This window comes from Megascapheus bottae, chromosome 16, assembly GCF_031878675.1.
Source record: "Megascapheus bottae isolate mThoBot1 chromosome 16, mThoBot2.hap1, whole genome shotgun sequence".
NCBI lineage: Eukaryota > Metazoa > Chordata > Mammalia > Rodentia > Geomyidae > Megascapheus > Megascapheus bottae.
Window position 1 is genome coordinate 54050587 of NC_143524.1, and position 24891 is coordinate 54075477.

Genomic DNA, 24891 nt, shown 5'->3' on the forward strand with positions numbered 1-24891 from the left:
AGAAAGGAATTCTTTTGTAGGTTGGTCTGACTCTACTCAAATAATAGTTTTGATCCTTATCCATAGGTTCCTTGTCATGAGTTTAACCTACTACAAGAAAAAATGTAGAAAAAAAATGTACTGAATTAGGTATTGATCTTCTGTTGTCATTTCTCCTCAATCAATGCAGTAAAGTGACTATTTACATAGTGCTTACCCAGTAAGTATAGTAAGTGAGTAAATAATCACACAGTAAGTAAATAGTCAAGGCTAGAGCTCTACCTCTGGAGCAGCAACTCCACTTCTGGCTTTTTGGGGGTTAATGGAAGGAGTCTCATGTATTGATTTTCTGACCTGGGCTGGCTTCAAACTACGATCCTTAGATCTCAGCCTCTTGAGTAGCTAGGATTATATCCATGAGCCACTGGCACCTGGAAAATTAAATCACTTTTACTTCTGACAGAATTATTTTTTCTGGGGGCTGGAGACCTGGTTCTGTTGGTAAAGTACCAGCCAATGGGTGAAAACATCAGATACCAAGTTGAAGTCTTGGTCTTGTATCTGAAAGAAAAGAAAAAATACTAATTTTTTTCCTGATGCCATTTGGCCTTCATAGACAAAATCTTCCCCTAGCAAAATCTTTGTACCTTTCTCTTAGATCAGGCTCCTTTCTCCTCAGGGCCTTTGGATTGTTCATTCTTCCTTTGTCATGATCTCCCAGGACTGTATCACAGTTATGGCCTCATATTTCACATCTCAGCTCAGATATTACCTTTTTCAGAGGAGTCTTCCTTTCCTCTCCCTTGTCACTAAATATCTTACGTTTGATTTGTTTGTTTTTCTTTAATTAAAGGCATTGTTTTGATTTTTAAAATAAAAATAAATAGAAAAACAAAAAAATGCCCTCTCCATTCTTTTGTCACTTTACTTTGTTCTCTGTGTTTAAGTCATTATCTTAAATTCTTTTTTTTTTTTTTTGTGGTACTAGGATTTAAACTCAGGGTTTCATACTTGCTAGGCAGGTGCTTTACCACTTGAGACATGCACCTCTAGTTTTGTATTATTTTTTATATGTCTACTTGCAATATAGTGCAAGCTACATGAGAGAGGGATTATCTCAATGACCCCATTTCCGCATTGCTGGCTAGTGTATCCCAGCACCTACAAGTTTTTTGCACATTGTTGGCTCTCAATAAATATTTGTTGAATAAGCAGGATTCCATCAAAGGACAATCATTGTCCTTTTGGCTGAGAATAGTCTCACGCATTCACTTGAAATGAGTGATTTAATTAAATCTTTTGCTTAACTTGAAGTTTGTTTATATATTAAAGCGACAGTTGTCAGTAACCATGCATGTAATATAAAGTTGAATTTCAACATTCATAAAGAACTTATCAAAAGGCTAAATAGATTAGTATCTACATTATTCCAGCATGACAGTGGTGAGACAGAGAAGCAAGATCACTGTTGATTTGGACCTGAAAGCTGATAGCTGCCTTCTGCTTTCTAGGCAGTGGGAATCTGGGTAGATTCACTGATGCTGCAGGTGCAGCCAGCCTATGAGAACACAACAGGGTGCTGGAACTATGAGAGACAAGGACAGTTGCCTAGAGACTGCCCAGTATGATACATGATACACACACAGTCCTGAGAAAGCTGTTAGGCCAACTGGTTCTGAATTAGACCCTACAAGGTAATAGCTCTCATTGAGTACCTTTAATAAGCCAGGGCATTGTGTAGAATCCTTACAGAAATTCCTCAAGTAGGTGTATTTTCTCAGCTTCAAAATGAGTAAGATAAAGATCAGGAGATTAAATGACTTTTCAAAATTAGATCGTTATACAAAAAAAAAATGCAGAACAATGATTTAACCTAGATTTTTCAAACCCAACTGCTCACATACATACTTTACCACACATATTATATGCTTCCTTTTTTTTTCCCTGGCCTCACACTTGCTACACTTTTGCTCTACCACTTGAGACACAATGCCAGCTCTATTTTTCAATGGTTATTTTGAGATAGGATCTTGCTTTCTGCCTGGGTACATGTCTGAGCCATGATCCACCCATTCTGTGCCACTTAAGCTTTCCCTTGAAGAAATGGAGTCTCTTGGGTTTTTTTCAGCCTGAGCTGGCCTCAAATCACAATCTTCCCATCTCAGCCTCCCGAGTAGCAAGGATTAGAGCCACGATGCTGTCTCAACAGAGTCTTCTTTTGTACTGGTGTATTCCCTTTACTTCTGTGATACCTGGCACCCATTTTAGAGCTTGGCACTGCATTCTCATGGAATAATGCCTAGCTGGACAGCAAATACCTAAGGGGAATGTCTAAGCCAAAACTGGGTGCAAGGTTGCTGACTGAGCCTTGTGCTCATGCCTCCTCCCCAACCTTTTCTTTCTCAGCATCTATCTGCAGCCCACCTTTCCTTCTGTTCCCAGTGGGAAGAACTTCTAGATGCTAATGTGAAGGCTAGAGTGTGAGAGGAAGAGGCAGCTCAGCAAAAGCATGGCTCAGAGCCTTGGCAGGCTTATGCAATGTGATCTGAAGAAGCGGAGTGTGCAGCTTACAGAAGAGGGGGAGGGGCGAGCAGGAGAATGGGGAGGGAGAATTGGGGAAAATGCATAAGTGAAGCAGAGGATGCGCACAGGAGGAAATGTTACTGACAGGTGCATGGGTGACAGAACTCGTCCTCCACAGGAAGAGGAAACTTCCTGGATAGAAACCACGCTGTGATGCACAACTATGCACTAAATAGTACTGGTAAGGAAGTGACTAATGAGTTTTATGATAATTCACGAAACATTCTTTTTTTAATTAAGTTTTAATTAGTTATGAATGATTAAGTTACATATCAACAGATAGCATGAGCTATCTGGCTGTTGGTCCGGCTCACACCTGTAATCCTAACTTCTCAAGAAGGATTGGGGTTCCAAGTCAGTCTAGGGAAGAAAAGTCTCTGAGATTCTTTTGTGTTTAACCAGCAAAAAATGGAAGTGGATGTGTGACTCAAGTGGTAGAGTACCAGCCTTGATGGGAAAAGGGGTGTCGAGGGAGAGCAGAAGGCCCCAAGTTCAAGCCATATTACCAACACGACAGAGAGGGGGGGAGGGGGAGCAGTATTTTCCTCATACTTAGTGAGGAAAATAACTTCTTCCAACAGAGATGGAGAGGTAATGAGTACAGTTTTACATTCTGGATCCAGGTTCTTCGATTTACTGGTTGCATGTACTTTCACAAACTGGTTACCCTCTCCAAACTACAAAATAGGATTAATACTGTATTTTTAGATAACTTCTCACTCTAAAATACAGTTAACATCATTGCAGATAGTTTTTTATTAATTAATTAATTTATTTATTTATTTTTCTTGCTGATCCTGAGGCTTTAGGGCCTGGGCTCTGCCCCTGAGCCTCTCTGTGCTCAAGGCTAGATCTCTATACCACTTGAGCCACAGCACCACTTATGTGATATTGGAGAATCAAACCTAGAGCATCCTAAATGCTGGACAAGCATTCTACTACTAAGCCACATTCCCAGCCCTGCCTTACTAGCATTTAGTAAGCATTCATTAAATAACAGAAATTATCATTGGGGCTTAGCTTTGTGCAGGTGGGAATCATAGCTGTGTCCTTATTATGGAGATCATGGTATAGGTATATTTCTCCCACTTTATATTTTTATTTATTTGCACACATTAGTTGTAGGAGAGGGGTTTTCTTGCATCCATACATGTAATCATTGCGCATTCCACACATATGAGCCGTGTGTTCCAATTAATTTTAATTCCTCCATTTAAATGAAACCGTGATGTTTTCTTGGCTTCATTTATTTGCTCTGTGAAGAGCCCACATCTTCTGCCCAGCCATAGGAAAGGTGAAGTTCACATGTGATTAGATAACACTTCTCACAGGAAAACTGCCAAGATATGGCTCAACCCTTATCGTTACTCTGAGTCACTCTGATCATAAAGCTATGGAGAAGGGTGGAGTAGATAGACGATAGTACTAGGGACCAAAGATATTGATTTAATCTTCTGCAGTTCACAAAACACTGTTGCTAGAGAAAGCTTATTAACTTTCTTTTTTCATCACAATATTCATGAGTTTGGGATGAATTTTTTAAATTATTTTTAAGTAGTTGTACAAGGGAGTTATTCAACAAATCAGTTTATGAATATAATGCATCTTGATCTATGTCTCCCCTTTCATCATTCTCTTTTTCTTCTCTTTTTTGTGTGTGCTGATAATGTGGCTTTAGCTCGGGACTTAAGAGCTACCCCTTAGCTTTTTTACTCAAGGCAAGGCTCCACTTGTGGCTTTTTGGTGGTTAGAGTCTCATGGACTTTCCTGTCAACTCCATCCTCCCATCTTAGCCTCTTGATTACAATAATTAGCCACTGGTGCCCAGACATTATTCTCTTTTCTTCCTTTCTTTTTCTCTCCTGATAACTGGAGCTTGAACTCAGGGCTTAGCGCTCTCACTTGGCTTTTCTCAATAACTCTTACTTAACTTTTCCAATGATGACTGGTATTTGTTCTACCACCTAAGCCATGCCTTGAGTTGCTGATTTTTGCTGTTTACTTAACAATAACAGTCTCAAGGATTTGTCTCTCTGGTCTGGCTCCAAACCTTGGTTCTCAGATCCCAGCCTCCTGAGAATTTAGGATTATAGCCATGAACTACCAGAGCTCAGCAACACTTGTATTTTTATGGAAACAGAGAAGTGAGCAACCCAATTAAAGTGATGGGTGATTGGTGGACAGCAGTCTTCTACCACCAACTCCTTTGACTCCAAGTCAAACCCTTCCCCCATGAATTTGGGAAACAAATTCAAGGACTCGTTTATGCTACTACTCTAATACTGAGCCAGTTCACTATAGGGCAATTATATACATAGGATTTTATAGGATCTGAATCCCTGGGATACTAGAAAGTTAGCTGCAGCCAGTCACAGAAACAGTGACTTTAAGACCAGGAAGAAGCGTTTGAACTACCAGTGTTTTGGGTTTTAGGAGGTGACCCAAGAGATGAGTAGGAGGAGGAAAGAGGAAAGCAAGATGGAGTTCAATTTATGGTCTTAACCTGTTTGAACACACCTTTAAAGCACTTAAAATGAAAAGGAAAGTTTGAAAGGCTTCATTTAGGTCAATTGCCTCGCTTCTTCAGAAAATATTGAGATCCAGCAAAGTTAGGTAAATGTATCCACATCTCTTTACGAGCTAGGGGCAAAGTTAAGACTAGCTCTGAGTTGTCAGCATTTGCGTATTTGATAAGCATGTCATGAATGTCCTCATTCTTAAACATTTTCCTTTGATTACTTCAAACAAGTCTCTTGTTAGTGGCAGTCAAATCATTGTGGAGAGATGAACCTTTGAATTAGTTGCTCCTGTTGATTCACAAAGTAGCCTTGAGTTGGTTGGTTCATCTCTGAATTCTCAGCTTGTCTACAGGTAAAGGATGAGAGGAATTCTTGCTTAGGCAGCTCTCAGTGGAGCTATTGTCAGAAATATAAAAGAAATGTATGAGTGTTAACCAACAATGTCATGTCTTTGGATTTACAAGTTCATGTCTTTATTTACAAATACCTGCCAAGAGTGTCAGGATATGGTTGTCCGGGCTAGGTACTGGTGGCTCGAGATGTAATCTTTACTACTCAGGAAACTAAGAGCTCAGGATTGCAGTTTGAAGCCAGAAAAACCTGTGACACTTATCTCCAATTAACCAGTAAAAAAAGCTGAAAGTACAGCTGTTGCTCAAGTAGTAGAGAACCAGCCTTGAGAGTGAAAGCTAGGGGATAGAATGTAGGCCCTGAGTTCAAGCTCCAGTACCAGGACAAAGACAGACAAAGAGAAAAAGACAGACAAGAGACAGAGACAGAGACAGAAAGAGGTATCATTGCTTCTAAGCTGATTTCTGCATTTTGACCTCACATTTTTTTTTGTTTTTTGTAATTCCTCATTAGGTCTGTAATCATGCTATCTGAAATGATGCTTTGTTTTTTTGTGTGCCAGTCCTGGAGCTTAAACTCAGGGCCTACGCACTGTCCTTGGGCTTTCTTAAGGCTGGAGCCCTACCTCTTGAGCCATAGCACCATTTCCAGCTTTTCTGTGTATGCAGTACCAGGGAATCAAACCACGGGCTTCTTGCTTGCTAGCCAAGCACTCTACCCACTAACCCACACTCCCGGCCCCTGAAATCATGCTTTTTAAGAAAACCAATCTCAAAAACCTCTTCTCACACTGGCTTGCAGATAAGACTGCACTTTTATCTTTTATCTGTCAGTACTCAGGTTTGAACTCAGGGCCTAGCATATTCTAGGCATGTGCTCTTACTCTTGAGCCACACCTCCAGTCTTCTTTGCTTGAGTTTATTTTTTCAGATGGGGCTAGACAATTTTTACATGAAGGACCAGCCATACTGGCATACCTAGGATTACAGGCATGAGCTGCTACACCCAACTGGCTTTGTGAATGTTTTTACCCCCTGCATCAGGAAAGTAATCTTGTTTAGGTTCAATGCCTTTTATTCTCAAAAAGTTACAGACACAACTATTACAAAGAAGAGCTCTGGCAAACCTGAGCTGCTTGCAGTCAGATGAAACCTCAGGACCTTTGTACAGGTTAGAGAGTCTGGACTCTTCCACCGAACTGGCAATTGCTTTCCTCTTTCAAAAAGGAATGTAGGAAAACATTATCACAGCTCCACTTCTGGCTTTTTGGCTGTTAATTGGAGACAAACATCTAACAACTTTCCTGTCCAGGCTGGCTTTGAACCTTGATACTCAGAGCTCAGCCTCCTGAGTGGAAAACATTGCTGGTATGAGCCAGTGGCATCCAGGTTTAGAGATTGCTTTTTTAAATGTGTCAGCCACTATAATTAGTTACAGTGTGTGTTTCCCTGGATCCTTTCTGTGTATTACTAATATCACTTGGAAAGATAAAATATGCAGTTAAAAGAGAGATGCTATTTTAATTTATGCTGATCTCCATGAAGAAAATAAATTGTGATACTGAGCAGGGCAGAATTAGAACTCGTGAGTAAAGTGCCTCCCTACGTGGCATTGATACAGAGCGATAACAAAAAAAAATCTATTTTTAATGAGGTACATTTAAAAAGGCCTAAGTAAGAAATGACTCAACTTACACTCTGGGTTTCCCAAATCTCCAACTGTTTACTTTCTGCAAGCACTTCTATGCTTGTCCATGATCTTACTTTTCAAAATCAAGGCCCAGTTACCCCTTCTTCAGACAAACCAGCTACAGAAGCCAGAACTAATATTTGGGGATAGCCATGTTTACTAATGGCCATCTGGCTAGAAACACTGTTGGCATAATCCTGACAAAGGCACTGACACCCAATAATGATGTGCGACAGGACTGCATCATTATGTCCTCTTGCATTAAGTCTATCCAAGATTGTCATGGTTTGCAATGGCACCAGAAACAAGAAACCTTCCCAAGTCTTGCAATTTTCCAACAGGATGAATTATACCACATCTGGTTCAGACATTCCCCAAAGCTTTGCCTCAGCTCTCTATTATTTTTTTTCACTGCACAAAGTACATTGGCTATCACCCTGTTTTGCAGAATATTTGGGGACATAAAAATAGCATAGGCTACACGTGGACTATCTCAGGCCATGATGTAAAAAAAAAAAAGAAAAAAGAAAAAGATCAAGCATTTCCTTGGAAGCAACACCTACTTTCCTTGTACATATATTAACATATCCTTAATGTACAAGGACATTTAAGGTAAGCTGTACCCTCTTGCCCTAGAAAAGCAATCACCAGTTATGTATTTTCTTTTCTTTTCTACCTGTACCTAAAAGCATCAGCATTTATTCATCAATAAAGAAAAAGGAAAATGACATTCATTTTTGGCTGCCTGGATGTTGTTACTCTATCACTCTTTTGGGACAAAGTCATTTATCTCTATTAAAAGAGTCAGGTTCCAAACTTAGATATATGGAAAATTATTTAGTTTTTAAAATTAGAATTCTAGTCATGCATGTAGCTTTAGAAAATGGTAATTAATAAGGTGCTAGGCAAGGAAACTCAATAATAGCAAGCCTTTAAAATGGAAATCCTCAGAAGAAAGGAATAGCTATTATTATTATTATATTAGTATTACTCAGGATTAAAGATGTCAAGATAGTGACCTCATATTTCTTTCCTCTGCCTTGTCCCTAGAACTCTGAAGATTCTTTGTTCTAGTTTCTCAAGAGGGATGCTGTCTCAGAGTTTAGAAGGAGTATTCATTTTTAGCAGTTGCTATTAAATAACATTTTTATTCCACCTTAGTTTAACCACAATGCTTGTCAAATTGTCTAAAGACTTTTTAAACCATACTTGGCATTATCTGAAACCAAATAGTATAGTTATTTCCAATGGATTTGAAGTTGGATCTGAGTTGGTGTTTTTGTTGTTGTTGTTGTTGTTGTTTTTAAGCAGAAATCCCTCCACCTACTTTCCTCTTTTTGTTTTTTTAATTCTTCTAAGCCTTCCTTTGCTACTCCTGTGGCCTTCTGATGCTCCTGCTTTCTTTGGTGACATCACAGTGGAAAGATTTCAGGAAGCAGTGTGTTACTATGCTTACACATTGGTGTTCAAACAAAGAGATGTATTTGTGAGGCAAGATACTATTCTCATATATCTTCTACCAAGATGGTGTGCCTTAACTACAGATGCAGATATAGTCCAAGATTCTCTCTGATAGGATTGGTGACTCACATCTGTAATCCCAGCACTAAAAGTATCAAGAGTTTGAGGACAACCTTGGTTACATAGTGAGACCATGCCAAAAAAAAAGGGGGGGGGGAAATCATGCCTTTAATCTTTAACATTTTCAAAGTTAATATGCACCCTTTACTTTTTAACACTGTCAATGTTAATATAACCCTTTTAATATTTAACATTGTCAAAGTTAATATAAACCTCATTAATGCTTCTCAGCTGACCAAACACAGGAATGATCACTGTGAACTATTTGAATCAGGAATTTTTCCAGTCAATAGCCAGTACATTTTATTTTTATATGATATAACGATAGCTACACTTAGAGCATTTGGGGTATACAAAGTAATGGCACTTTTAATACTGTAACGGAGCTTCTCCTTGCACCACACTGTTCAGTAGCTGATACCTTTCCCCTAGCTTTCTCTGCTCACTCAGACCTCTTCCTGCTTGCTCCTTCCCTTCCCTTCCCTTCCCTCCCTCCCCTCCTCCCTCCTCCTCTCCCTTCCCTTCCCTCCCCTCCCCTTCCATCCCCTCCCCCCTCCCCTTTCCTTCCTTCCTTCCTTCTTTCCTGGCCTGGTTAACACAAGCTGTCACATGCAATAGACTTTACTACATGTACTGTTTTTCTAGTGCTGTCATAGCAAACTACCACAGATTGGATAACATAATCAACCAAATGCATTGCTTCCTAGTTCTGAAGGATGTAATCCCAAATCAAGGTGTAAACAGGATTGTTTTTTCTTTATGAAAATTGTGAGGGAAGAATGCATTTCATATCTTTCTTCTCTATTCAAGTCTGCTTCCATTTTGCCTTTATTATAAGAACTCCAGCCTAATTATTCTACCAAACACAGTACTCAGCTCTATGTGAAGCCCCTACATCTGAGTTATTCCTTTGGGTTTTCATCATCTTCATAACTTAGACACCATCCCTACTTCTCTCTGTGAGTAGAAAGATTATTGGAGCTGCTAATGCACTCACGGTTGAAAATTTCTGACCTCCAAATTCAAAGCACTCTACTCCATGTCACAGACTTCCTTTAAATTCTTTGCAGACATGTCAAATCACCGACAATGATCTGAAATTCTCTTCACCTCATTTTATGTATTGCTTTTCCTAGACAATTCCTTTACCAACTGTATTTTATAGTGTAATATTGTATAGGTGTGTGGTTTGGTAAAGAATCCGTCTAAGGTTCTGCATCAACTTCCTCCCCCTAAATTTTAAAAAGACCAAAAGAGAGGCAAATAAATTTTTTATATATTTTTTATTGTAATTAATAAAAGGGCTACATGATATTTGCCAGACAGAAGGTGCATTAATTCACATACATTGATACCCTTTCACATGTCTTGGTACCCATTACCCTCCCGGCAAATGAATCTTGAAAGGATATCTGTAAGTTAGACGAGGCTAACTCTGTTGCTGACTCTACCTTGGGCTTGACTTTCATCTTTACTTTGGGTATTTTTCCAGCTTCTGCCACCACATGACCTATCCACCCTTCCCCCCTCAAGGCTGTGTAATTCTCCTTTAAAAATTTTAGTGTGGGCAAAAATATTTTCCTTTGGCAAATCTGACATAACTGAGACAGGCTGGTATTTTCAAGAACAGTTTTACTAAACAGGAGGGGAAACAGAAAAGAAATAATTACAGAAAACATACGTAGTATAAAAATAGACAAGTTTCCAACTGCAGGTTTCTGCTGCTAAAATTTTGTATTTAAAGCGGAAAAGATTTACTGGGCACTGAATTCCTTCACTCGTGGGCAGCCACACCCCTTAATTTTGCTCTGTCCTGTCTCATCTCCTCTTCCTTCTGACACCTCATTCATCTCTGAGCTTTCCCCTCTAAAGTTTTCAAACTCATATCTCAAAGAAAAAATGATGAGAACTTTTAAGCACTCACCGAATTAAAAGAAATTCCAGACTTATGAAACATAGCCCCAAATATTGATTAATGGAATCCTTTTAAGGTTTTGATGTTTAAGTAAAAATTTCAAACACAAACCCTTCTAAATACTAACGGTCAAGTAGCACAATCCATGTGTGGTCTAGAAAATGACCCCCGGGAGAACAAAAGTTCTTTATAAAAGCAGGTAGGACTTTGAGGTTGAGTAAACATGAAGAACTTTGAATTCAAGTACATTTTAGAGCTTATTTTGTTCACTGTGTGTGTGTGTGTGTGTGTGTGTGTGTGTGTGTGTGTGTGTGTGTGCTGGTACTGAGATTTGAACATGAGTCTTCATCTTATTACTTGGCTTTTTCACTCAAAGGTGGCATTCTACCACTTGAGCCACACCTTCACTTCTGGCTTTTTGCTGGTTAATTGGAGATAAGTCTAAAGGACTTTTGGGCCCAGGCTGGTTTTGAACTACAATCCTCAGAGCTCAGCCTCGCCTGTCTGTTTCATTTCTAAAATCTTTTTGTTCATTTAACAAACATTCATTGAGCACTCCCAATGTGTTAGGCCCTGTTCTAAGAACAGAAGAAGAGGTCATTTTCAAGGTGGGGTTCCTCTAAATTGGTGAGCAAGCAAGCGTGACCTTCTCACACAGTGATGCGGACTGTGAAGCCTCTGAGGGCTGCTGCTGGGAGGAATTATTGAAAGTGGGGAAGCCCAGCAGGCGGAGGAAACAGTGAGTCCAAAGCCTGGTAGGAAAAATGGGGAATGCTGGTGGGAAAGAAAGGAATCCCTGAGGCCAGAGCTGAGGAACCTAGAGGCAAACTCCACATGAAGAGCTCTGACTCCTGGGCTGAAGTGAGAAGTATAATGTTACAGTTACTAAAGCAACAGAAGCATTTTGAAGGCTTTGAAGCCTTGGCAAAATCTGATTTGCTATTTGGAAAAGAAAAACTTAAGCCAGGAGTTCGGCCTAGTGGTATAGTGCTTTCCTAGTGTGCACGAAGATCTGGGTTCAATTCCTCAGTACCACATACATAGAAAAAGACAGAAGTGGTGCTGTGGTTCAACTGGTACAGCTCTAGCCTTGAGAAAGCCCAAGGACAGTGCTCAGACCCTGAGTTCAGTCCCCAAGGCTGGCAAAAAATGAAAAAGAATTTTCTTTTTCCTTGATTGTGTGGAGAAGGGAATTTAGGGGTCAAGATTGTAACAGGAAGCTGATTGTAAGGCTTTTTACAACAGTATATTGGAGAATGTGCCTTTGAAGACAGAGAGAAGTGGATGGCTTTAGCACATACTTACAGAGTAGAGACAACAGTATTTCCTTATGGATTAATGTGAAAACCAGAAACCAGAAAGAAAACAGTGACGGAGTCTACCTTTGGATATTGAGCAACTAAGCATAGTTATAGTGTACGCTGAGCTGGGACAGGCTAGGGAGGCAAAGGCTTAAAAAGGGTCAAGGGGTGAAGGAAATCTAAAAGCTGTCTTTTTCATGTAAAATTCAAAATGCCTACATAAGCTGGGCACCTAGAGCTCATGCCAGTAATCTTAGCTACTCAGGAGGCTGAGATCTGAGGATTACAATTCATAGCCAGCCTGGACAGGAAAATTCATGAGATTCTTATCTCCAATTAACTACCAAAAAGCTGTTAGTGGAGCTATGGCTCATGTTGTAGAGAAATGGCTTTGAACACAGAGGCTCAGGGACAGCACCCAAGCCCTGAGTTCAAGTTCTGGTACCGGCATGAAATAGAGAGAGAGAAGCAGAAAGGGAGAGAGAAAGAAGGGGAAAAAAAGGCTAGGAATTTGGGCTTAGTGATAGAGTGCTTACCTAGCATGCATGAAGCACTGGGTTGATTCCTCAATATCACATACACAGAAAAGACCAGTAGTGGTGCTGTGGCTCATGTGGTAGAGTGCTAGCCTTGAGCAGAAAAAGAAGCTCAGGGACAGTACTCAGGCCCTGAGTTTAAGCCCCAGGACTGGGGGACAGGGAGGAGGGGAAAAAGAGGGCGGGTGGGAGGATGGGAAGAAAAGAGCTAGGGAGAATCTCGATATAAGGAGAGAGAGAAGGAGAGAGGAGGGAATGAGGTAGAACCTGGAACCTGGGTGTATGGGAACAGTTTGAAATATAAAGTGGGAACAAAAAATAGCATACAGATGGTATTTAAAGTCAGGGATGAGATCACCTAAGGAAAATGGAGAAAGGAGCTAAGGCTAATGCCAAATTCTGAGGCGCTTCACATTTTGAAATCTGTTACAGAGACGGCTCCAGCACAGGAGACTGTCAACACGTGCAATGTGCTTTATGACTCCCTGAGACGTGTAAACAGGGGCAACATCTCCCAGACTGATTTGCTGTTGGAGACTTCAGTTACACAGTATCTCACCAAGCTAAATTTCCAAGGAGAACACTATAGGAAACACTTCTCCTGAAGCTTCTAGTTTAACTCTGCTGTGGCAGAACGTGAAGTTCTAAGGTGACCTTGCCAAATCTTACTCTCCAGGCAGATGTTTCTATAAAGCCCATCCTATACTAAGAAAACAGTGCCTTGATAATCCAGTCCAAAGAATTCATCTGCAGGAAGCCAACATATACCCAAGGCTGGGTACATGCACCTTAGCTGAGCATAGCCTCACACATTGGTAAATTTTTGGCTTCTTCCACATTTTATGGTAGCTATTTTGGTATGACTGAAGATCTATAAAGAAGCTCAAGAAGTCAATGTAGGATTCTTGTTTTTTTGTTTGGTAGTCCCCTCCCCTCAAACCCCTTACCATGACTTGGGTTTAAACTCAGGGCTTTACACTTGCTAGGCAGAACCTCTACTTTTTATTTTGGCTTTTCTCTCATAGGATCTAAAACCTCTCATACTTCATAGTTATGTACTAAGAAATCTCCATTTGCATAACAGTCAAGGTGGAACACACCAGTGTGGAAATTTGTTTTATCCAAGAGAAGACTAAAGCTAGGGAGGAAAGCCATGGTCTTAGTAAACCTAAATCTGCTCCTGTGTGACTAGGCAGGCAGCTTCCTCTGGGTCTCTATCTCTTCTATAAGAAGAAAAGGCTGGAATGGGCTAGGAGATCTTTCAGAGGTAACTCACGATGTGACGCAGTCATGTAGCCAGATGGATCCTGGCTGGGTGGAAACCATATCTTCTGTCATTAAGTCTAATGTTTTGTTTCATTACAGCACCTTGCCTATCTATTGATTTTTTTTATCTTAACCTATTTATTTCAAATATTTCAATTACAACCCTGTGAGAAGGCAACATAGTACGGTGTGTGTGTGTGTATGTGGGGGTGGGGAGGGGACAAACTCTGAAGCCAAGAAGAGCTGGGTTTGTCTATAAATCATCTTTCAGTTCTGTGAGCTTGTAATTACTGAACTGCTCCTTAGGGACAGCTTTATCATGTGCATATGACATGTGAAAATGGCAGCTTTGGCAGGTGAATATGGCATGCAGTAAGGTAGCAGGCCAGATTGAGATTGTGTCTATAGCGTGTGTATGTAAGTGGGAACAGACATTCTATTTCCTACTTCACATCTTCCTCCCTTTTAATTACTCCCAGACTGAAGGAATTACAGCAAAGCATTCCAAAGTCAGGATGAGGATGAGGTATGTGGTGGTTTTTTGTAAATATTATTTATTCAGGAAAATATTTTAGTTCATTCCTTGTGGAAAACCTTTTCAAAATATTAGTTCATGTTTCCACTTTGAAAAGCGCAAGCTCTGAATATAATAGGATCTTTTTTAATGATTGAAGACCTTACCGTGCCCCAGGCTTATTATTTTGAACTTGAATTCAAATTATTCAACTGCTTGGGGAAAAAAAAAACATGCCGAAGATGTAAAACTCAGTAGAATTCAGGAAATCTTCTAAAACTCTGTTTGTTTTGAACTGAAATCCTTGTTAACAATTTCTTTGTGGTTCAGACTTCTAAATAGTGGGAACATTCCATTTATGGTGGAGGATCTTGAGTAATGTGCTCTGGTTAAGCAAATGATGAACAGACTTGGATTTTTAAAAATTTCTCCTTTCTGGAAGAACTATAGATGTGAGGAAATAGATTAGTTGACAGACGTAAAAAATGTATATTGGCATTAATGAGAAAAACATATAAATGCAAAAAAAGTAACTCCAAGAGTCAAACTAATGAGAACTTTTTTTTATAAAGTCAGTTCTTTGAACTTGAACTACTATAGATTTGGCCTAGCTATCTACTTATTGAATAAATGCAGGGGAATGGAAAAACCTTGAGTATATTCAAGGTATTATAGGTTGTTTCCTTCCAAGATAATTAGGAGACTAATACAAAATCCTTAGAACATTTCTCATTTGTGATAATATACACTAAATATCTAGATGTCCTCAAAAATTTTTCATTGGGCTTTTGTAGTTTGTGATCTGCTGTTCGGATTACTTTATCTCCATAGGGTAATAATATGTAGACTACAGGGAGAAACTGCAAGTCTTCACATTTGCCTGATATAAGAGTCATCTGAATGTGAAAGGGTATCAATGTATGTGAATTAATGCACCTTCTATCTGGCAAATATCATGTAACCCTTTTATTAATTACAATAAAAAATATTTTTTTAAAAAAAGAGTCATCTGAGAAAAACCAGTCAGCTCTACCGAGATCCTTTTTTCCTGTATAGAAAATTTTAGAGGTGTGGGATATATCCTGGTTTTTGATCCTGCTTTTAATTCTCTTAATTCTCTAGCCTGGGGTGTGGAGGAGGGAGAGAAACAGGTTTCTTTTTTTTTTATTGTCGGGATAATAGGTAGAGAGGTTACAGTTACATTCGTCAGGTAGAAGGTACATTACTTCTCACACACTGATACCCCTCCTCATGAAGAAACAGGCTTCTTTCATTTCCTCTCTGCTTGGATTACCTACCCTTGTTTCCAAACCAAGCTTAGGTCCATTCCCATTACACTGCAACCATTAAAACAAGATCCCGACAGAATGCTGGTATCACCTGTAATTCACACCTGAAATCCTAACTACTAAGGAGGTTGAGATCTGAGGAGCACAGTTCGAAGCCAACCCAGGCAGGAAAAAGTCCATGAGACTGTTACTATTGCTAAAAGCTGGAAGGAGAGCTGTGGTTCAAATAGTCTAGTACTAAGCTTGAGCATAAATGCTCAAGGACAGCACCTGGGCCCTGAGTTTAAGCCTCAGACCCAGCACAAAAAAAGGCCAGGCTCCAGTAGCTATGACCGTAGTCTTAGCTACTCAGGAGGCTGAGATCTAAGGATAGAGGTTCAAAGCCAGCTGGGGCATCAAAGTCTGTGAGCCTCTTCTCTCCAGTTAACCACCAGAAAACTGGAAGTGATGCTGTAGACCAATGTGGTAGAGCACTAGACTTGAGCTGAAGAGCTCAGGAACTGTGCCCAGGTCCAGAGCTCAAATAAATAAAGATCCCTTTCCTTGGAGAGGAGATAGCATTTTACCTAATATTCAATGGACTTACATACTCCCTCTTTATGAAAATGAGAAATAATTGACGGAGGAAGAATCTGTGCAAGTCTTATGTGTTATGGAACATGAGTGTTTGCTTCTCAGAAGCCAGAGGTTAAATATCTACCAAAAAACGGTTAGTCTCTCAAACATTTCTAATCATTGATTCTGATAAGTAAGGTTGATAAAAACATGTGGAGAAACACTTTCATTCTTTTTCAAACTCAGATTTCTGCACGTAAAGAAAATGTAGGCTATGCTAAGAAATATAACACTTTTTTTTTTCCAACCAAAGGCTTTGTTCTGGCTAAGCAATTGCTTATCGATTGCTAAGCAATTTCTACTGAGCTGCAACCCCCTACCTTAGTTTTTGCTTGTTTGTTTTGCTGTAACAGTGTGGGAACCCAGAGTTTTTTGTTTGTTCGACTTGCTCACTCAGCTTTCAGGCTCAGCTTGTGCCCTACTATATGAGTCATAACTCCAGGCTGGCTTTTTGCTGGTTATTTTGGAGGTAGAGTTTCTAGGACTTTTCTATCCAGACATTGAACCATGATCCCTCAGGTCTCAGATGACTGAGTAGCTAAGATTGTAAGTATAAGCCACTTATATCTGGCTCGTTCCCAGCCTTTAGTTTTTTGAGATAAGGTTTCCCTCCTGCCACTACCAGTAAATTCAGGGATGACAGTCATATGCAACCACTCCTGGGTAGCATTTTTTGTTTTGTTTTGTATTGTTAAAGTATTTGGGTAAGGAGGGTGGCCTAGTGGTAGAGTGCTTGCCTAGCATGCATGAAGCCCTGGGTTTGATTCCTTCGTATCACATGCACAGAAAAGCCAGAAGTGGTGCTGTGGCTTATCTGGTAGAGCATTAGCCTTGGGAAAGCCCAAGGACAGTGTCCAGGACCTGAGCTCAAGCCCAGGGCTAACAACAACAAAAGTAGGTATTGTGTCCAGGGCATGTATTGAGAAAGACATTTGATATTTCTTCACTGTCCAGAGCCAGAGTTCCCTTCTAGTTGTTTATTTTTTGTTGTTGTTTTTCATACCTAGCCACACAATGCCAAAGTGCTCTAGAGCCAATGAAACTCTATTCTGTAATGCGGCCCTGGAACAGAAGGGTAAAGCTGGAAAGAAATGTAGAGGTCACTTTCCTGGACTTTTAGATAAGGAAAATAAAATAGCTGACTACAGGGATGATAGAAGTGCTAATGAATATTACAAAATTTTGAGGCCATCCATGTAGCCTTTTGTGATTTATAGTGCTATCATTTATATGTTCTTATATAACCACCTTGTGATGTAGATGATATTATTGCATCCATTTTACAAGTGAGTAAACTTGTAAGTGGAATTCTCATATGAGAGATGACATAGGTTTTTTTTTTTCATCAAGAAACTGCCCATGGTAAAGTCTAAATTAAGTTCCAAGCCTTCTTCTGAAAATGTAGGCATGCAAAGAATAACAAGATAGCCAGATGCAGATTGCTTGCCTCTGTAGTCCTGGCTACTCAGGAGGCTGAGTTCTGAGGTCATAGTTCAAATCCAGCTGAGGCAGAAAAGTCCATGAGCATCTTTTCCTATTAGTAACTGAAAACTGGAAAAGGAGCTGTGGGTCAAGTGCCAGCCTTGGCAAAAAAAAAAAAAAAAAAGGTGGGGGGCGGGGGGCAGTGTCTAAGTCCTGGGTTCAAGCTCTAGTATACACACACACACACACACACACACACACACACACACACACACACACACACACTGTGAATTCACATTTATCAGGAGAGAGCTGCCGTTTTCCCACAACAGTAAGGTGCAAGGCACCTTAAGGAAAACTCTACTACTTGAACCCTACAAGGACTCTGTCCCACACAGTCATCTGACCTCCTTTAGACATGGCTATATAGAAAATTTGGAAAGAGACAACTCTTCTGCAGAGGAAACTACAGTTTCAACTGTGTAAAACTGAGTCTCTCTAATGTGAAAACCGAATAGGTTTGAGTTGGCTGAAGCTTATGAGGCAGATGAAGTTGCATTAGGACCAGAATGAGATGGGGCTGAACTAGGGGCCTTCAGACCTCTTCTCTTTTTTCCACCTCTGGGCCCCTTTGTTTTCAGAATCACCCTGAAAAGCATTTTCTGTCCGTTTTTCCATTTTAGTGCTGGCAAAAAGAACCTGATAAATATCTAGACCATATTTTCACAGATGGTGAAAAGTCACCTGGAACTTTATTCACCTCAGACAGGGACTGGCAAAACCCCTGTCTGTGGTCTAAGTCTAACCTGGTATCTATTTTTCTAGGCACATAAAAGTAGTTTTTTTTCCCTATATTTTTAAATGGCTGAGAAAAAAAATCAAAGGAAGAACATTTCATGATGTGACTATATTACATTCAGTTTTTCATGGCAATGAACAAAGTTTTATTGGAATGGAGTTTTATTTATAATTTGTATCTTGTTTATGTTTTTATGCTTCAACAATAGAAGTTGACTGTAAGAGCCCTCAGAATCTAAAACATGCCTACAATCCTGCCCTTGACAGAAAATGTATGCCAATGTAGGGCATGGATCGTACATTTATGAGAGTTGGTTTAATTTATATTCATCTCAGCCTTGCTTTTGAGCTTATGGAGGTTCATTCTCCTTTGTTTAGAATAAGGCTATCCTTTGTTAAAATCTTGAAATGTTTGTGGAGCAAATCATGCCAGGAATGAATGATATGGCCTTGGGAAAGTGAATTCCTCTTTCTATGAATTGACTCAGTTTCTCTTTTATGAAATAACCAAGTTAACTAAAGTGATCTTGGTTCTATTCAATACAATATTCTACATTTTGTAGTAAGATCATTCTAGCCACAAATAAAATTTTCATTCAGTTCTTTGGACAATTTTGGGTTCCCTTTTGGTGGCCTTCTTGTCCTAGTTGGTTTTCCAGATCTTTCAGTATCTTGAAGGGGAAATCCTTAGCTCTTGGATGCATGTGGTATAAATATATATGCTGAGTGCATAGCAGGTAACATGTAAATTTATTACAATTGAATAGTTCCCTTTGCTCTTTCCTGCCTGTATTTGCCAGTCCTGGGGACTGAACCCTGGGCCTGAGCACTGTCCTTGGACTTTTTCAAGACTAGAGCTCTACCACTTGAGCCACAGCACCACTTCTGGCTTCTATGGATGTACCAAGGAATCAAACCTGGGTCCTTGTGCATGCTAGGCAAGTGCTCTAGCAGTAGGCCAAACTCCCAGCCCGCCTGCTCACTATTGAGAGTCTGCAAATGCCATGCGGAATCCAGAGATGACTTCCCTACCTCCCTTACCCACACCATCACCCTTCAAAACACCCTCTGGCCTCTCTTAGGAAATCTCACTACTTCAAAAAATAGTCTATGTGTGGGTGGGAATGGGAGAGAGGAACTAGGAGAAATCTCAAGGGAAGGGGCGATACTGTCCAAAAAGAAATGTGTGTGTGCATGTGTGTGGTGTGTGGTGTGTGTGTGTGTGTGTGTGTGGTGTGTGTGTGCTACTTGGAAAATCATAGCATTTTCAAACCAAAATAGGATAACAGTCCTTGTCTAGCACAGGAATGGAGAAAGTGAGCCAATGTACTCACTATATTCAGTGTACACTGTGTAATAACACTGTGTGACTTGTGAGCGGGACAGAAGGGAAGGATTGAGGGAGAATAAAGGAAGGGGTGACATATCAAGAATCATTGTACTCATAAGGCAGACTTAGGGATATTTAATCTTCTTTGTACAAATACTTAATAATAACAATAAACATAAAAAATAAGTCTTGTTTGAACTTCACAAGTGGATGAAAAGTTCATGGTGCAAAGTTAGGATATGATGTGATATGAATGATTGAATTTCAAGTGTCATTCTAGGGTCTGGGTATGTTTCATACCATCACTGCTTGCTGTGCATATGGACTCAATCCCTAGCACTGAAAAAATAGTTAAGGCAAAGCCCTTCACTGTTTCTTCCCTAGAGTGTTATTACTTCAGCACCATTTTTGTTACAAAGTTGACAAAAATCTTAGACCTGAGGCATCTATGCCATGACAAAACATGTCCTATGAGGGCCTCGTATGCTGAGCTAAGACTAGCCCTCAAGAAATAGGTGAATTTGTGATTTCTGGACTTTCTTGTTCCCTTTGATAACACTACCATTATCCTAAGCCACTGGTATGATTTATCCAGTGTGGGAAGCATCTAAAGTATTTGTCTTACAGTACTGGGTTTGATCTCAGAGCTTGATCTTATTAGGCATGTGCTCTCTTTTTTAATGTGTGTGTGTGTGTGTGTGTGTGTGTGTGTGTGTGTGTGTGTGTGTGTCCATCCCTGAGCATTATTTTTGCTCCAGGCTGTCTAGCACTCTACCATTTGAGCCATAGCTTTACTTCCAGCTTTTCTAGTATTTAGTAGAGCATTGGAGAAAAGAATCGCCCAGATTTTCCTGCTGCTTGTCTGGCAACAATCCTTAGGATCTCAGCCCCTGAGTAGTTAAGATTACAGGTGTGAACCACTGGAGGCTGGCCTTTTAAAACAAACAAACAAGCAAACCTATTTTTACAGGGTTCTGCTGGCCTCAGACCTTGGTTTCCCTGCGTACACTCTCCCATGTATCTGGGAAGACAGACACATGCTTCCATGCCAAGATTATTGTGGAACCTTGTTCACTTTTTCCCCTTACTGGCCTTGAATTGAAATCCTCTTGAACTCTGCCTCCTCAGGTATCTGTGATGACAGGCCTAAGTCAACCCACCACAATTCCCTTCATCTTGTGAAGGGATGGGGAGCCCCCCTTTTTTCTGCCAAAGACCATTTGGATATTGATAACATCATTTGCTGGCCATACGAAATTACCAGATCAGGCAGATGGCCAGAGGCAGCTGACAGGAAGAATCATCATGTATCAAATAATTCTATGGGTCTTTTGTGGCCCTTAAGCTGGAGGTTTCCCATCTGTAAGTCCCACTATTCTTGGTAGAGCCTCAGTTTCTGTTATGTATTTTATTATCTCTAACTGGAGATAATACCTCTCTGCTTATCTCTCCTGAGTCTCCTATCAGGGTGACCACACATTATTTCTTTATGTTCTTATTTGTGCTGTTCAGTAGGAAGCATGCAACATACATGTGTCCCATCCTTACAGAATGAAATTGAACTGACTTTAGATATAATGGTTCATGGTCCATGACATGGGGAATGGAAAAGAACTCAAATACCTATCTATTTCAGAGTCAGCAAACACAGAGCAGGTGGGATTCACTCTTGACTTCTGTGCTAAGTAAGCAGAATGGTCAAATAATCAATATACTCGTTCCAGTTGAGTGTTTTTCCTTACCTGAGCTTCACAGTTTTTGATAGAACTCTCCAGGAAGCCATTACCATTAAAAACCTATGTACCATTCTGGACTGAATGTGACTTTCACATTATTCTCTTATTACATAATAATCTATTTACCTTAACAGCTTTATTCAATAAGGAACTATAAAGTAGGGCTTCTAATCAGTACAACCGGATTTTTTCCTGTTTCTGCTAGAAAGAACAGCAGAAAGCAAGTGTGTGACTTATTAGTTGCCTGGTAGGTATACTATGTGGTTTCCCCATCCAGACAGTGGCAATACTGCTAACAGTTGCTATCATTTATCCCTTTTAATCTAGACCTTTGAGAGGTGATATGATGTGGCCAAGGTCATAAAACTGTTGCAGTATGGACTAGAAAAATAATGTACATCATTTTTTTATTTCTGATGATTCAATTTAGAATTTTCTGACTTTACAATCATGCAACTTCAGTGGAAATCTAACTTCACATTTTGAGATGTAGTCTTTTCCCAAGTGTGTGTGTTGTCGTCGTCGACGTCTTCGTCCTCCTCCTCCTCCTCCTCCTTCTTCTTCTTGTGTGTAGGCATGAGTATCCTGAGCAAGGAGCCATAATTCCCAGCTAATCAGCCACACACTCCTGATGTAAACAACTGATATGCTTTGCAGTACACCATGCTGCTAGCATTTCTGTTTTGGATATTGTGTTTTTGCCTCACATGTGTACAAGACACCTGTCTCTCTATGTGTACATCAGATATGTATGTTTTTGCATCTCATGTGTACAAAATATTGGTTTCTGGATGTGAATACTTTATTAGAAAATATGCTTTATGTTAAATAACCTTGTCCAAATATTGGCTAACGTAATTGTTCTGAGCATGTCTAAGGTAAACTAGGTTAAACTGGGCCAAGTATATTCAATACATTATCGATTTAGGATCTATTTGACTTAGGAGGAGTTTACTGGAACATAAATTGAGGAGCATCTCCATCTCTGTTAACTCCTTGTGTCCCAATGGAATTCTCAATGTTTTGGGGTCAAGGAGGAAGCCATTGGGGGAAACTAGGGCTCAGACAAGTAAGTCCTTCTAAATTTTGTTATTGCTTTTTTTTTTCTTTTGGACACTGGAAGACTTCCTGATCATATGGCTTCTCCTTAGTAATTTAGAAGGCAGATCTGTTTTTCAGTATACTTTTACTGAAGTTTTCATACAGACAATGATACAAAACCCCAGGGACTAAATGGATGAAATGAACACTCTGGCCTAGAGTTTATAGACTCATAAACTAAAAGGAAAACATGGGATGATCAGAGAGTTCACAAAACTATGCTGAAAGTCCTACCAAGGCAAGAGGACAGAGATACTCACTCCCCTGTGAAGTTAGAGAAGGCTTAACTGAAATTACTTCTGGGCTGATTCTTCCAAGAAGAGTCATAATTCTCACAGGTGAAGAAGGGAAAAGGTGTTCCATCAGAGAAAACCATGATTAAAGGCATGGGCTGGGGCATACAGGCACCAGCAGAGAGTTCTATGTGTAAGGCACTCCAGGTATGTGGAGAATTGAAAAGGAGGAGACAGAAGGAGGCCAAGGTCAAGAGAAGTATGTGGAGAGATACGCAAAAACACCTTGCTTCGAAGGAGTCTAAAAAGACTGATAAGACTTGCATAAATAATTATAACATGATGGAATGATCTAATGTGTGTCAGAAGATCAGAAGAAGTCTTGGGATGTTCAGAGAAAGGAGATACATGAACTCCCACTAAGAGATAGGGATCGCATCACTGATAATTCAGGCAAGCTTCTAATTGCTCCCTTTTTACTGTTGGAGTTGCAGTTGAAGTTATAGATATGTAGATTAATGACTTGCTTCATCTTGTTCTCTTCGAGTCAAATCTTTCACTTACTAGATCCAATCATAAAATCCTAATACTGTGCCCAGAGCAAGACACCCATTCTCTTTGTATGACATCTTGGTTGCTTTCTCTGTCACATTGATCTATTTGCCAGTGTCCAGAACACTGCCTGGCATTTGATAGGTGCGAAATAAATATCTTAAATGAAGGTATGTGACTATAATCCTAGCTACTCCGAAGCTGAGATCTGAGAATTGCAATTTGAAGCCAGCCTAGGTAGGAAAGTCTGTGAGACTCTTACCTCCAATTGACCACCAAAATGTAAGAAGTAGAGCTGTTGTTCAGGTGGTTTAGCACCAGCTGTGAGCACAAAAGCTAAGGGAGAGTGCCCAGGCTCTGAGTTCAAATCCCAGTAGCTGGACACATGTATGTACATGCACTTACACACACATACACACAAATGATATATTTTTATTATAAGAAGTACATTCTCTAGATTTTTTTCCATGTCTTTAAAATATTCTGTCGCTTACTTGTTACTGAAACTGAGTTTGTTATGCATCTGGATTTTTACTTAGAAAATGTGGTGGCAGGGGCTGGGAGTTTGGCCTAGTGGTAGAGTGCTTGCCAGGCATGCACAAAGACCAGGGTTCGATTTCTCGGTTCCACATACATAGAAAGTAGAAGTGGTGCTGTGGCTCAAGTGGTAGAATTCTAGCCTTGAGAAAACCTGAGGACGGTATTCAGCCTGTAAGTTCAAGCCCCAAGATTGGCAAACAAACAAACAAACAAACAAACAAGAAACAAACCGAAAATGTGGTGGCAGAAGACAAAGCCAACCAAGAAAAGCTGTATTCTTGTTTTCAAAGCCTTCCTGTGCCATCTGGAGTGTTTGGGAGGGATGTGGGAAGAGTATGGTTTAGTGAGAACACAGCATTTCTGGACTGGAGGTCTCATTCCCTGCTATATGGTTGACTGACCTAAGGGGTCTCAGACCAGGGCTCTGCCACCATCTTATTCTTTGCCCACGGAACAGAGGCGCTGAGAGTCTTAAGTGAAAGTGGAAAATATTATTAACATCCTGGAAGGCATGGCATTGGCCATTTGTAGTCTTCTTTGATTCTCTCCAGAACACTGGCTCCTCTATTGGGAGAGGAAAGCTTCCACATGTACATGAATGAGTGTGCTGCTGTACAGACTTAGGATCTGCCAGACACTGCCTGGAAAGTAACATTTAATGTACTTAGTTATCCCTCCTAAATGGAATCTTGCTGAAAATCAGTATCAACACTATACATTCTGTTTTAGTTTCAATTTCAGTTTCTGAGTACAATGCATTTTGACCAATGTCACCCATTCCATCATTTTTTTTCTTTTTGTCTGAAACCAGGACTCAAACTTGGTATCTGCTGCTCTACCAACTAAGCCACACCACCAAACCTCATTCTATTTTGTTTTTGTCAGTCCTGGGGTTTCTGAGCTTCTTTTGCTCAAGGCTAGCACTCTACCACTTGAACCACAGTGCCACTTCCAGCTTTTTCTGTCGATGTGATACTGAGGAATTGAACCCTGGGCTTCATGCATGCTAGGCAAGCATTCTACCACTAAGCCATATTTCCT

At 40.1% G+C, this 24891-nt stretch overlaps 1 long non-coding RNA gene across 2 annotated transcripts in view; it reads right to left on the reverse strand.

Annotated features, from left to right (window-relative positions):
* Positions 1 to 5131: 5131 nt before the first annotated feature.
* Positions 5132 to 24891, reverse strand: part of LOC150053594 (uncharacterized) — a 112640-nt gene continuing 92880 nt past the window's right edge. For both annotated transcript variants that reach the window (XR_016538102.1, XR_016538103.1), the window contains one exon: positions 5132 to 5477. This is a non-coding gene — a long non-coding RNA (uncharacterized LOC150053594). The remainder of the gene's footprint in view (positions 5478 to 24891) is intronic.